This window comes from Pinus tabuliformis, chromosome 3_2, assembly GCF_031772625.1.
Source record: "Pinus tabuliformis cultivar Carrire ecotype Pingquan chromosome 3_2, CPIR1, whole genome shotgun sequence".
NCBI classification, from domain to species: Eukaryota; Viridiplantae; Streptophyta; class Pinopsida; order Pinales; family Pinaceae; genus Pinus; species Pinus tabuliformis.
The window spans coordinates 754323747-754336392 of record NC_142302.1 but is presented as its reverse complement, the minus strand read 5'-3'; the positions used below and the strand labels follow the sequence as shown (position 1 = coordinate 754336392).

General features: G+C 42.2%; 1 pseudogene; it reads left to right on the top strand.

The window, feature by feature from the left end:
* Nucleotides 1-1333: 1333 nt before the first annotated feature.
* Nucleotides 1334-7452, top strand: LOC149182789 (uncharacterized; annotated as a pseudogene).
* The last annotated feature ends 5194 nt before the right edge of the window (nt 7453-12646 follow it).

Sequence of the window (12646 nt, the reverse complement as noted above, 5' to 3'; positions counted from 1 at the left end):
TCAGATTACCCTACTGATATACTTGATTACAATGCCTGTCATGAGATTCATCTATCAAATTAAACACTAAATCTAAGTACTGTGTATGACTGTGCAAACCTAAGCACTGTGTATGACTGTAACAATGATTTTACTCTCCTTACAGAGATATTTCCCAGAAAACCCTTGTTTAATAAACACACAACATTCAATGATATTTACACTATATCAAACTATATCAAAATCATAAATGAATTATGAAATAGAAACAGAGTTTATGGTGGTGTTTCTACAAGCCACACAGGGATCGAATCCCTTACAAGACTCACTTCCAGATCTCAGTGATGACTGTTCAACATAACCATAAACGCAAACCATTCATAAGCGCACACCATATACATGCAATGGAAATCAAAAGCTATGGGAATCGAAAGCTATGTAACTGTTATGCAAACCATATGCTATGGAAATCGAAATCCAATATAAACACTGTGCAAACATATGATAACCGAAACGTAAATGAAACAAACGGACAGTATACCGATTGAACGCAGGGCCCGTCCGCGTCCTAAGGGTACACTGGCTATAATCGATCAGCTACCAAATCAATGCAAGAGGTATACACGTCGTGGCTGTGAATAGGTCTTTGTATTAAACTTAAAACTCTGTTCTGAAAACGATTCAACGATAAAAACTATTCAAACATTAACCTGACTGTATTTACATATGCGTATGCACAGCCATGTCATTGCTACAATGAATGTACATTCGGCTGTTGCTGCTTTTATTACATAAGCCTTTTCAAAATGTTTCCATGCTAAATGTTTCCAAAAAGAACAAAAACTAAAATGAAAATGGAACGAGCTGTTGTTGCTGCTTTTGTCTGCCAGAGTGCCCTGCTTTGACTTGAGTTGACCGTGTACATAGGAGGTTCGATTCGGCTGGGAGATAGGTGTTTGTCCATGCTTGGACATTCTACTTTTCGCCCATGCCTTTCGTTCTAGCTCATCTGCTGCGCCACATGTCAAACGATAAGCTCATTACAGGATGTGGGTACTTCCTGTAATCATTTCATCAAAAACTTCTAATTCTTCAACATAAAACCCCTAAATCAATTTCTATGCAATTTAATAACTATAGAACTATTAATAATCAATTTTCAAGGATTTTGAGGGATATATGATGAAAATGAATGGATAAATGATATGTTTTTGGGAAGTAAAAAGGGGTCTTGGGATGATACCAACACAAGCCATCCTTCCTCACCCATATGAATGAGTGAGCAATCCTTGCACTAGGAAGCGCAAGCCCCTCCGGGACCTTTCAATTTACTTATTGGGTGGGGGGGCTTATGGTCGAGCGGCCTTACGGCACCTTGTTTTCGCAATAGCAGCAGGCAGTCAATGGGTGGGTGCGCTTCGCCTCCTGCCAGTGATAGGGCCACTGGTTCTACCACTTCATAATAAATGAGTGAGTATCCTCCCCCGGGACCGGAATGATTATCCCTGTCCGATGGGTCTACATTCATCCCTGGATGTCGTCGGGTACTTTTCACTTCCCCGCCATTCTTGTCACCGTCACCTGCAATCCGCGCAGGTGTGTCCGCACCCCCTGGAGTGGACGGGAAAGTCTTTATCGGAGCAACCCTCCCTGGTTCCAGACCCAGGAGTGCACTTCCCCGTATGAGCATTCGGTACATGCATAGGTGGAAGAGTTACAAGGTCACCACTACTTGGGATCTCCCCCCTAATCTTAGATTGGTCATCCGAGGGTTCACCTTCATTGTTGTGCTTACACACTAGGCTACCCTTCTCCGAAAGCTTCGCGGGACCACCTGTAGAAATTTTGAATAATTTAACACATATTCACAGAGATTATCCTGATCATACAATTATAAGCGGAACATGTATAATACATAATCTCCTCTATGTTGATCATCAATTTACAGAAGCAGAAACATTCATAGGCACACATAGAAGCATCAATCAAACTCATTAACACAGTATGTATCCTGGGGAAAGCATCTCGCTAAAAACCCCACACTATCTGTATATTATATTGATTGAATCATGTAACATTACAAAGTACAATGCTTATCACAAGCAATCCAATACCAGCTCCACCTGTTACACACAATACAGCTCAGATTTGATCTCCAAATCTATTCCACTGCTTGCCTGCCTCCACAGCTCAATACCTGCTCAAGAACTGATGAGAATGGCTTCCCAAACTCGTATTTCACCTGCAAAATAGTCACTCACACTTTGTTGGACGTGAGCACAAGCTATAATGTGGGAAAATACGTGAGCAAACTCATTGGCATACTCAATCCCTTTATTGTGCAAGATCTGGTGCACAACTATAGTCACAACTGATAGCAATTTGATTCTCTACCACCTGTCCCTGTTGAACTGAACATGCACTGACATGCAACTGAGTTAACTGATGTATTTTATAGTTGCATTATGAGTTAATAACTTGTGAATTAATTAATAACTAATTCACCCAACTCATCTCTAGTCTATTGATCAGTTAGACTGAATACAACTAGTTTAACAAAGCTAAACTGAACACAACTCCATCAACTGCACCTCCAGTCCACTAAACTCAACTCACTTGAGTTCTAACTGAAGTCCTGCATGCAAATATTAGTCATCCCATAGGTAACCACGTATTTCCCTCTGGGATCTGCATGTACCACATCCGTAGCTCATCCTGAAGTGCTCCAAGAGAATAAGATTAAGTTTATAGTCCAAATATTATTGTGAGATAATAATATTTGACTTTTCTATTTTTGACTTTGATCACTCACACTGTGATCACTCACACTTTCATCAAAAATAGAAGTCCATCTATTTTTCCCAACTTGACCAATCATCCATAAACAACAACCTGCAATCCATAGACATGATCCATATGTCTAAAAATAGACATAGTCTAAAAATAGACTTGCGCCAAAAATAGCCTGCGGGCCCACTTAGTGAAGGCGAATCTTTTCACTAAGCTCCATCATCTTGTTGCAATCTCAACAAGCATTTCTTGTTGCACACTTTTCAACACTCCCTCTCAACAAGAAAGGCTTCCTCTCAAACCCGATCCTGTAACTTTGGAATGTTCTCCATGCAACACATCTGGCTGGTCCACTTGCTCTGTCATCAAAGTCTCTGACTGCTATTGCCTCTATCGACTGAAACTCTGCATCTCTGTGCTCTTCAGTATTTGACTGCTCTAGCCTCTGTCACTTTGATCTCTGACTGCATCCGTGCTGCTGCTGGTTCTATCTCCCAGCATTGCATCTGCACTGCACCTCCCAACTGACCTCCCTGTTGGAAAAGAAACATCCTCTGATGCTGAATCTCTACCTGCTGCTGACAAGTGCTCCCTCTCTGACATCTGCACTACTGCAACATCTCCATGCATCTCGCACCATTTCACACCTCTCTGTGCCACCTAGCACTGTGCAAAACACTTGTGCCTCTCGCATTGCTGCAGCCTGCTAGCTATGTGTTGTCCTGGGATTCCCTGCACTGTCGCTCTCTCTGTCGCTCCATCCGCATCTGTCTCTACCCAATCAGTCAGTTCCTGCTACTACACATCTGGGGCTCCCGTAGCAAGGTCTCATCCAAGAGGTTGGGTACCTCAAGGATCTTGCCCCTCCTCCCTGGGACAATCAATCCACATCACCCCACCTCCTACCTGAAGGTATGGCTGCATGCGATCCTTTAGCCCATCTGGCTCGAAGTTTCCCCCTACTGGAGGTCTCTGGATGAGTAGATGTCTCTACTCGATCTCCTCTCAGCTTCCCCTGTTGTGGCTCCTCCACAATCTCCTGAAGCTGCTGCACCAATCATGGCTCCTCCACAATCGTCTGAGACTTCTTCTGGCTCTGCATGTTGAGAGGTAATATAAGCTCCCTCTCAACCACCAAGTCTCCATCAGTTGCCTCACTGCTCAAGGCTTTGCATGCATCTTGAACCTCAAGAGCATACAGGTTCTTGACCCGTGAACCAATCTGCTTCACTTGTCTAGTGATGATGTGTCTAAGGAAAACCTTTCCCTTACTAAAGACCACATCATAGCCTCTGTCTTCCAACATCGCGATCAACACGAAGTTTCTCTTCAGTCCTGGTACATACTTGACATCGGTCAAGGTAAGGCTAGCTCCATGCTCCCTCTGAAAAATAACCGTGCCTACACCTGAGACACTATACTTCTCATCATTACCCATCCCTATGAGTATCTGGAGATCTTTCTCCTCCAAAGTACTGAACAAACTTTTGTCATCGGTCATGTGGAAAGAAGCTCCACTGTCAAGAAACCAACCACTTCCCACCATGGATGAAACCATGCATGCGAAGAGTGTGAAGTCCAACTCAAACTGTGAAGCAAGTGAGGTTGCCTCACCTTCAGATCCTTCCCTGGTACCTTCTTGGACTTCTTCTTTGGGAAATTAGTAGCATAATGACCCAACTCATGACAACGAAAGCATCTCACCTTCGCCTTGTCAACCTTCTTCCCATCATTGGAAGAATTGGATTTGGAAAGAGAAACCTTCCCCTTCCCCTTCTTCGCCTTACTCGCTAAGGCACAGTTCTCCTCATCCTGCATGGATGAAGAACCGTCTCTGGTGCACCGTCTGATCTCCTTCTACACAAGATCCGACCAAAGTCTCTCCCATCATGGCAGTTTCTCCCTTCCATTCACCGAGTCCTGGTAGCTATGCCAACTCTTAGGAAGGTCAAGGAGTGCTAGACTCACCATCCTCATCCGACAGTCACCCCCACACTTCCCAGCTCATCCTGGCATTGGGTGAACTTCATGAGATACTGGGGCATACTGTCTCCATTCTCACACTGAATGTTTCTGAGTTTTTCTCTTGCTTTGGAATTAAATTCGAATTCCACCAGCTCAAAACTCAACTGCTTCCGATCTAGAATTCGTGAGAACAAAGTATTTCTCGTACAGAGATCGACTGTATGGGCTTTTACCGGATATCTCACCTTCCAAAAGAAGGATGAATCCAGAGGCTACCTGGCCCGATTACAGACTCTGCCTGAAGAAATAAAATGTAAACACTTCCTGAATAATAGATCTAATGATCAATACATCACTGATATCATGCAGAACTTCTTCTACAAATCATCTAGCTCTGATACCATGTAGAAATTTTGAATAATTTAACACATATTCACAGAGATTATCCTGATCATACAATTATAAAAGGAACATGTATAATACATAATCTCCTCTACGTTGATCATCAATTTACAGAAGCAGAAACATTCATAGGCACACATAGAAGCATCAATCAAACTCATTAACACAGTATGTATCCCGAGGAAAGCATCTCGCTAAAAACCCCACACTATTTGTATATTATATTGATTGAATCATGTAACATTACAAAGTACAATGCTTATCACAAGCAATCCAGTACCAGCTCCACCTATTACACACAATACAGCTCAGATTTGATCTCCAAATCTATTCCACTGCTTGCCTGCCTCCACAGCTCAATACCTGCTCAAGAACTGATGAGAATGGCTTCCCAAACTCGTATTTCACCTGCAAAATAGTCACTCACACTTTGTTGGATGTGAGCACAAGCTATAATGTGGGAAAATACGTGAGCAAACTCATTGGCATACTCAATCCCTTTATTGTGCAAGATCTGGTGCACAACTATAGTCACAACTGATAGCAATCTGATTCTCTACCACCTGTCCCTGTTGAACTGAACATGCACTGACATGCAACTAAGTTAACTGATGTATTTTATAGTTGCATTATGAGTTAATAACTTGTGAATTAATTAATAACTAATTCACCCAACTCATCTCTAGTCTATTGATCAGTTAGACTGAATACAACTAGTTTAACAAAGCTAAACTGAACACAACTCCATCAACTGCACCTCCAGTCCACTAAACTCAACTCACTTGAGTTCTAACTGAAGTCTTGCATGAAAATATTAGTCATCCCATAGGTAACCACGTATTTCCCTCTGGGATCTGCATGTACCACATCCATAGCTCATCCTGAAGTGCTCCAAGAGAATAAGATTAAGTTTATAGTCCAAATATTATTGTGAGATAATAATATTTGACTTTTCTATTTTTGACTTTGATCACTCACACTTTCATCAAAAATAGAAGTCCATCTATTTTTCCCAACTTGACCAATCATCCATAAACAACAACCTGCAATCCATAGACATGATCCATATGTCTAAAAATAGACTTGCGCCAAAAATAGCCTGCGGGCCCACTTAGTGAAGGCGAATATTTTCACTAAGCTCCATCATCTTGTTGCAATCTCAACAAGCATTTCTTGTTGCACACTTTTCAACACCACCTACCACTAGTCTTCTCCGTATCGCCCAGAGGGGTTTACTGCAAAAAAAGGTCCTGGTTCTTCTTTTCGCTAGCTCTGCGAAGCAACCCTTGAGGGAATCAATCTAGGGCCAGCACAGTCAGGATACTATTTTCTTCCCCTCAAACTGAAAGGTTCTGATTTAGCGTAAGACCGGCCGGCACAGGACCTTACCTGCCTTACTGCTCCTGGGTTGACCGGCGCAGTCAGGACCAACCCAGTAAGGCCGGCCTTTCAGGACCGGATAAGGCCGGGGACCTTACCTACTCCAGGATTTACCCCAGACCAAGATTCCCAGAATCAAATAATATATCCTTCCTTTAAAGGCCTGCCTTATTGTCTGAAGTATTGATCTGAAAAGATGACTTCTTCGTTCGTTAGATAAGGGTTAATGTGGTCGAGCCTGCTGTAGCATCCTCTCCTTATCAGTCGAGCCCCTGACGGACCTTATGGTCGAGCAACTAAAGTTTCAATTTACTTATTGGGTGGGGGGGCTAACAGTCGAGCCGATGGTGGCCAGTCGAGCATGCTTACGCATCCTACTGGTGATGGCGGCCTTATCAGTCGAGCCTGCTGTAGCATCCTCTCCTTATCAGTCGAACCCCTGACGGACCTTATGGTCGAGCGACTACAATCCTTATGGTCTTTAGGCCTTATGGAACCTTGATTTATTCCCCTCAAAGAGCTCTGCTCAGTCAGATAAGGCCCGGGGACGCTGGCTCCCGCAGGCAGAGGCCCAACGAATGTCAGATGCAAAGCTCCGCACCTCATTAAGATCATATTGGCATACTCCCCTAGAAAAGAAGGAGCAGACCCCATCGAAGACGAGAGTAGGGTACAACAAGGCCATTTCCGTCCACCTTCTCACAGAGCCGTACGTGGACGTTACCGCTCATACAGCTTCCAGCCGGCAGTCAGCCCCTACAATAAATAAAGAAATGTGTGTGTGAATGAATCGACGAAAAATCAATCGAAGAGTGACATGAATTTGGTTCTTCAGCAGTAGCATGGGAGGAGCATCCCTGTCACAAAAAAGGAGTAGGTAGAAGGGAGCTTCGTGACATCCGTCCGTGATTGATCCGGATAGCTCAATTTTGCTTGCTAATAATAACGAATCAAACAGGGGCTAATGCTAGTGCCAGTGCTAGTGCCAATGCCAATAACTCAGCTCAGTTTTGTGGGGAAATATCGATCGAAAGTTAGCTTACTTACCGGGTGAAATTGAGGTAGGTTCGGGAATAGATTTCAGGCGGGCGGTAAGGTCCTGCCCTTCTTTAGAAGGGAAAGGTACTATGATTTATTCCCCCCAAAGAGTGAGAAGGGTTGGGTTGGTCCTTTCAGGCAGTAAGGTCCTGAAAGGTGAAAGGTAAGGAGAACCTTACCTATATTTATTACTGCCCATTCTCTATTAGTCGTAAAGGGGGACTAAGCTGATCAGAGCTAACTCAGGACCAGTCAGTAATGACTCGTATCATTTCGGTAACTAGAGATAGAATGGATAAATAAATGATTGACAGAATAGATACGGGAATGATTTCATCATGATAGAAATATCACTTTTCATGGCCAAAAGAGGATATTTGGAGGATGCGTTAGCAGGCTCGACCAAATTCCAGAGGATGCGTAAGCATGCTCGACTAACAGGAGAGGATGCCCCCGGCAGGGTGAGGTAACGAACGCTCGACTAATAAGGACCCTTTAGGGGGCTTGACTGATAAGGACCCTTTAGGGGGCTCGACTATTAAGGAAAGCAGAGGAGAGGGCTCGACCGTCGAGAGGGAGAGGAAAAAAGGTACGAAGTTGCTTTCCCGCTGAGGGGAAGGAAGATGGAAAGATCTAACGGGAACCCTATGAACCCTTATTATATACGTAATTACGTATAATAAAGTCAGAGATAAGACAAAAAATGTTGCTATTATATATGTAATTACGCTCTCGAATCCAGTCATTCATTATATATGTCATTACGTAATGAAGGATATATGTCCCTTTCATTCATGATCCAATCATGAATGAGATATGTGTGTCCGTCATTCTTTATATATGTCATTATGCCTTAGCAAATTATGCCTTAGCAGACAACGCATATATTATATATGTCATTATGCATGGTCACTTTAGCCAACCTTCTAGCAGCAATAACTGATCCTAAGAGAGATCTCTTTTGCTAGCTGTTAATGGGTCTGTCATATTATATATGCTTAAGTGGTCACTCATTTTCATTGATCACAGTATGTGTAGGGGGAGGGGTAATCTTGGTTAGCAAGACATAGCTCGGTGAATACGGGAATTTGTGTATATGTTTCCAGCCAAGTCAAGTAGGTAAGTGAGGCCTTACCTAGAGAGATAGATCTTTCCTTACCTTATCCTTCCTTATCTTATAGCCTTACCTTACTTATAGGGCCTTTAGGACCTTATAGAATAGATAGACCTTAAAGGTTAGGACCTTACCTTAAGACCTTACTTTCAACCTTCTTTATAGGATAGAACAGGACCTTAGCTGTTCTTAGCTGTTCAATGATGTTTGCCGAGGTACGTTTGCCAAGTGACTTGGGTTGTTCCTATATGTGTCTGGAATAGTGCTTATCGCCGAGCTCAATTCTAAAGGTCAGAGTTTCTTATTGCCGATCTTAACCTTTTATAAGAAACAGAGCAATCTATTCTAGGTAATTGGGGATAGCTTAAACCATGAAAAGATTAGCATCTGGAAGATGATCATCCACTACTCCACCTGTCTCCCTGCCTTTGTGATAACGTTACCTTACCTGCCTTACTATGAATGGTAAACCGTACAGTCTGGCTGGATGCGCTGAACCTGATATTTTGAGCTAGGGCCCCAACCCGGGCCTTACTGTAACGAATACCCACTGCCTTAGTTCGCACGATCGATAAGGAATAAGGAGAGACAGGCCTTAGAACGGTAAGACCAGGACCCTCTACTAGATTTCTTCCCCTCAAAGAGCTAGAAGGGAGGGTTGGTTATCCCTCTCCCCCTGGTCGAGAGTTCGCTTACTCACCCTCATATTTCTTCCCCTCAAAGAGAAGCCCCAGGAAAGTATTTGAATGGCCCTTAATTGATAGTCATGTTTTCAAATTCTCTATATACGAGATTCTGGTACGATCCATTATGAGAGCGGAGATCCCATACGATGCTAAAGCGTAATTACATATATAAAGAATGACCAGCAGCACCCTAGACTTACTTTCTTTCCTGGCATTTTTCCAGGTTCTATCTTCATGAACCAAGACTTCCTTGGCTATCTCCTGCGTCTCCTCGGCAAACTCACTCGACTTGGATAAGGCTTGGGATCAATGGAGAGAATGAAACTGAACCCTTGGCTTTGGATAAGTCTACTTCCACTGGTACTCCTTCGACTGGTAGTACTTCCTTCCCTACTAATGGATATGGAATTCCTCCTTCACTGGTCCTACCTGACCGTCTCGGGGTGAGGACCTTATCTTCGCTATCTCTTTGAGGGGAACAAATATAGGGATAACATTTTCTGCTGATGTGAGATGCCACGTGTCACTTGCTTACGTGGCAAGTGATATGGTGTGAAATTCGCCCAATTTTGACCATTTTTGCTTTTTGATGTTACTCTTGACCTTTCATAATGTAATTTGATAACCATGATGTAATTTTGGTACATATTTACTTGTTTTAGAGGATTCATTCACTAAAAAGTGAAAATTAAATGAATGAATCAGTTTCCTAGCATATAGGGATTTGTTTGACTACCTAGATTCCAGTTCCTTATTTAGAATTAGTTCAAACAGCTCCTAGAATGATGAGCTCAACCCCTAGAGGCATGGGAAGGAGTTAGGCTTGTCTATATGATGTAATTTCTCAGTCATTTTCATGGTTGGACACTTGGGATTTCTTGGCACTCTATTGTACATTTCATTTCTGCAATTTTGGCAAAGGAAAGACCAGGGTTTTGCAACACTTGTTGGGATCCATGTGGCTATATGTTTTGATGGTGTGTTTCTCTATGTATTTGTAAGTTCATTGATGTTATTGTGTATCATTTTCCCTTCTCTTGTCTTCTGCAATTAAACAAATGAGTGATTAAGGTAGAATTCATGGACTGCTATGCTCTGCCTGGATATTTTGTTTAATTCTTCATGTTTTCATTTGTTTGAGGAGGACTCTTGAGACCTTCCTGCCCTCCTTGGCTCCTCACTAGTCTGATCCACCCATTCATTCAATCCAAAGCATCAAAACTACTGCCTATCTTTCCCCTACCTGAAATCTGCAAAAATCTGGCCTCATCCCCGGACCCAAAATTTGCCTATCCCCTTTTTCCAAAAAAACCTACAAAAACTCAAATCAAAATTTTGTACTTCATACCTAGCCTAAAATTAGTTTATATTTCAGCCATCTCAAGCCCCATCGATTATCTTTCACTGAGATTGACCCGGAGAGAGCCCTCTCCTGTCCTAGTAGGGCTAGCTACGAGGCTGAGCGTGGTCTAATGTGGACCTAGAACCTTGTCTTTTCAGCCTGAGGCAAATCTAGGCTCTAACATAGTGGTGACCATACTGGGGAAGAAAGTTTATTTTCATTGTTTGGCTTTGTAGACTACAAACGGAGCCTGAATATTAGCCAGGTAGCCTTCGAAACGCTTTTGCTTTGCATTAGTGCAAGTAGATAAACGCTACTTCAGTCAATCTCCGGTCTAGTTTATAACATTTGATCTAAACGATCACCCCGATACATGAATCAAGTTCAGATCTGATTGTTGATGGTGAACAACGATCAGACACAGCAATGCTGAAATCATTCACCTGGCGATTCCAAATCATTTTCAAGATCAGATCCAAAGACTCCACTGGAGGATGAACCTGGCAAGCAGAAACATGAAAAGACAATAGTATTGAAGTTGGAGTTTCATCCAAGAAATTTTGTTCTTTGTTCTAAATTATTTCTTCTCTTCTCCCGAGAATGTCAAGAAGGCTTTGCAAAGTATATTGTATTTGGGAAAAGATCCTCATCCTGCATTTGATTCATTCCCTTTGAAGATTGTAAATACCAAAGATTTGCGTGCCTTAGAGCTTGATCAAGATCCTTTTTCTGAAGCTTGTGATAACCGTCTTCAAAATAATGAGCCTCAAGAGACCAAGACTGATTCTACTCCTTTTGTACATACCCCTATACCTTGTAAAATCCCAGATAGGTATAAACCTCTTGTTTTACCTTCTGTTCTTCATGCTTTCCCCAAAACCTATGATCTATATTTGCCGACATTTGACAGTGAATGTAAGAATGTCAACGCAGAGCAACATGTGCAGAATGTTGAGACTTTTCTTGATATTTTTGAGGTGGATGAAGAAGATGTCAGTATTAGGCTTTTTGCTCTTTCTTTGCAAGGAAAAGTCAAGAGTTGGTTCAAAACCCTTCCTGATGCGAGCATTTCAGATTTCCAGCAGTTCGTCAAAGCTTTCCTCGACAGGTGGGTGATCAGACAGAACCTTTTCTTGATTATAGAAGAGTATAACCAGCTGAAAAGATAGTCAGGGGAGACAGTACAACAATTTTTTGCCAGATTTAACCAAGTTTATTATTCGATCCCAATTGATATAAGGCCTCCTCCTAGATCTTCTCTCTTGCACTATCCGGGTGCCTTTGATCCGGAAATGGAGTTTCAGCTAAGAGAAAGGAATGTTGCAACACTTGAAGAGATGCAGAACAGTGCAGTAAATGTAGAGGCTCATTTGCTGATCAGAAGGGCAAGGTTGAAGGAAGAAGAGATGAAAAATATAGATCCAGAGGAATCGACATCTCTAGAGGTAAAGCTTGACATTTTGCTAAGTGCAGTAGAAGAGATGGTGCAAAAAATGACTGCAAAAAATGAAAATGATGTTCATGAACAAGTGGCTGATCCAAAACATTTTGTTTCTTATCCCAGTTGTCATAGATCTGAAAATGATTGTTTTATAGATCATCTTGGAGAAGAGAGATCTGTTGATATGACATGTATGCTTGATGATGTGTTTTATACTGATGATTTGCCTCAGTTTGATTAGTATGATGATGATTATGTTCTCCAAACAGAAGCTAATATTGTAGATGAATCAGCAGCTAGTTTGTGGGAGGAGGAAGTTCATTTTCAGCAGCTTGAATGCAGTGATCAGCCAATGCATATCAGCTATGATAGTGACGAGGAAAGTGCAGCAAATTTTGAACTAAGTGAAGGATCTTTGCCTTTTTGTTTTGATTCATTTCAGTTCATCAGAGACAATTTCCATGCAATCAGAAATCAATTGTCGACAAGTCTTGATCTGGACATCTTGC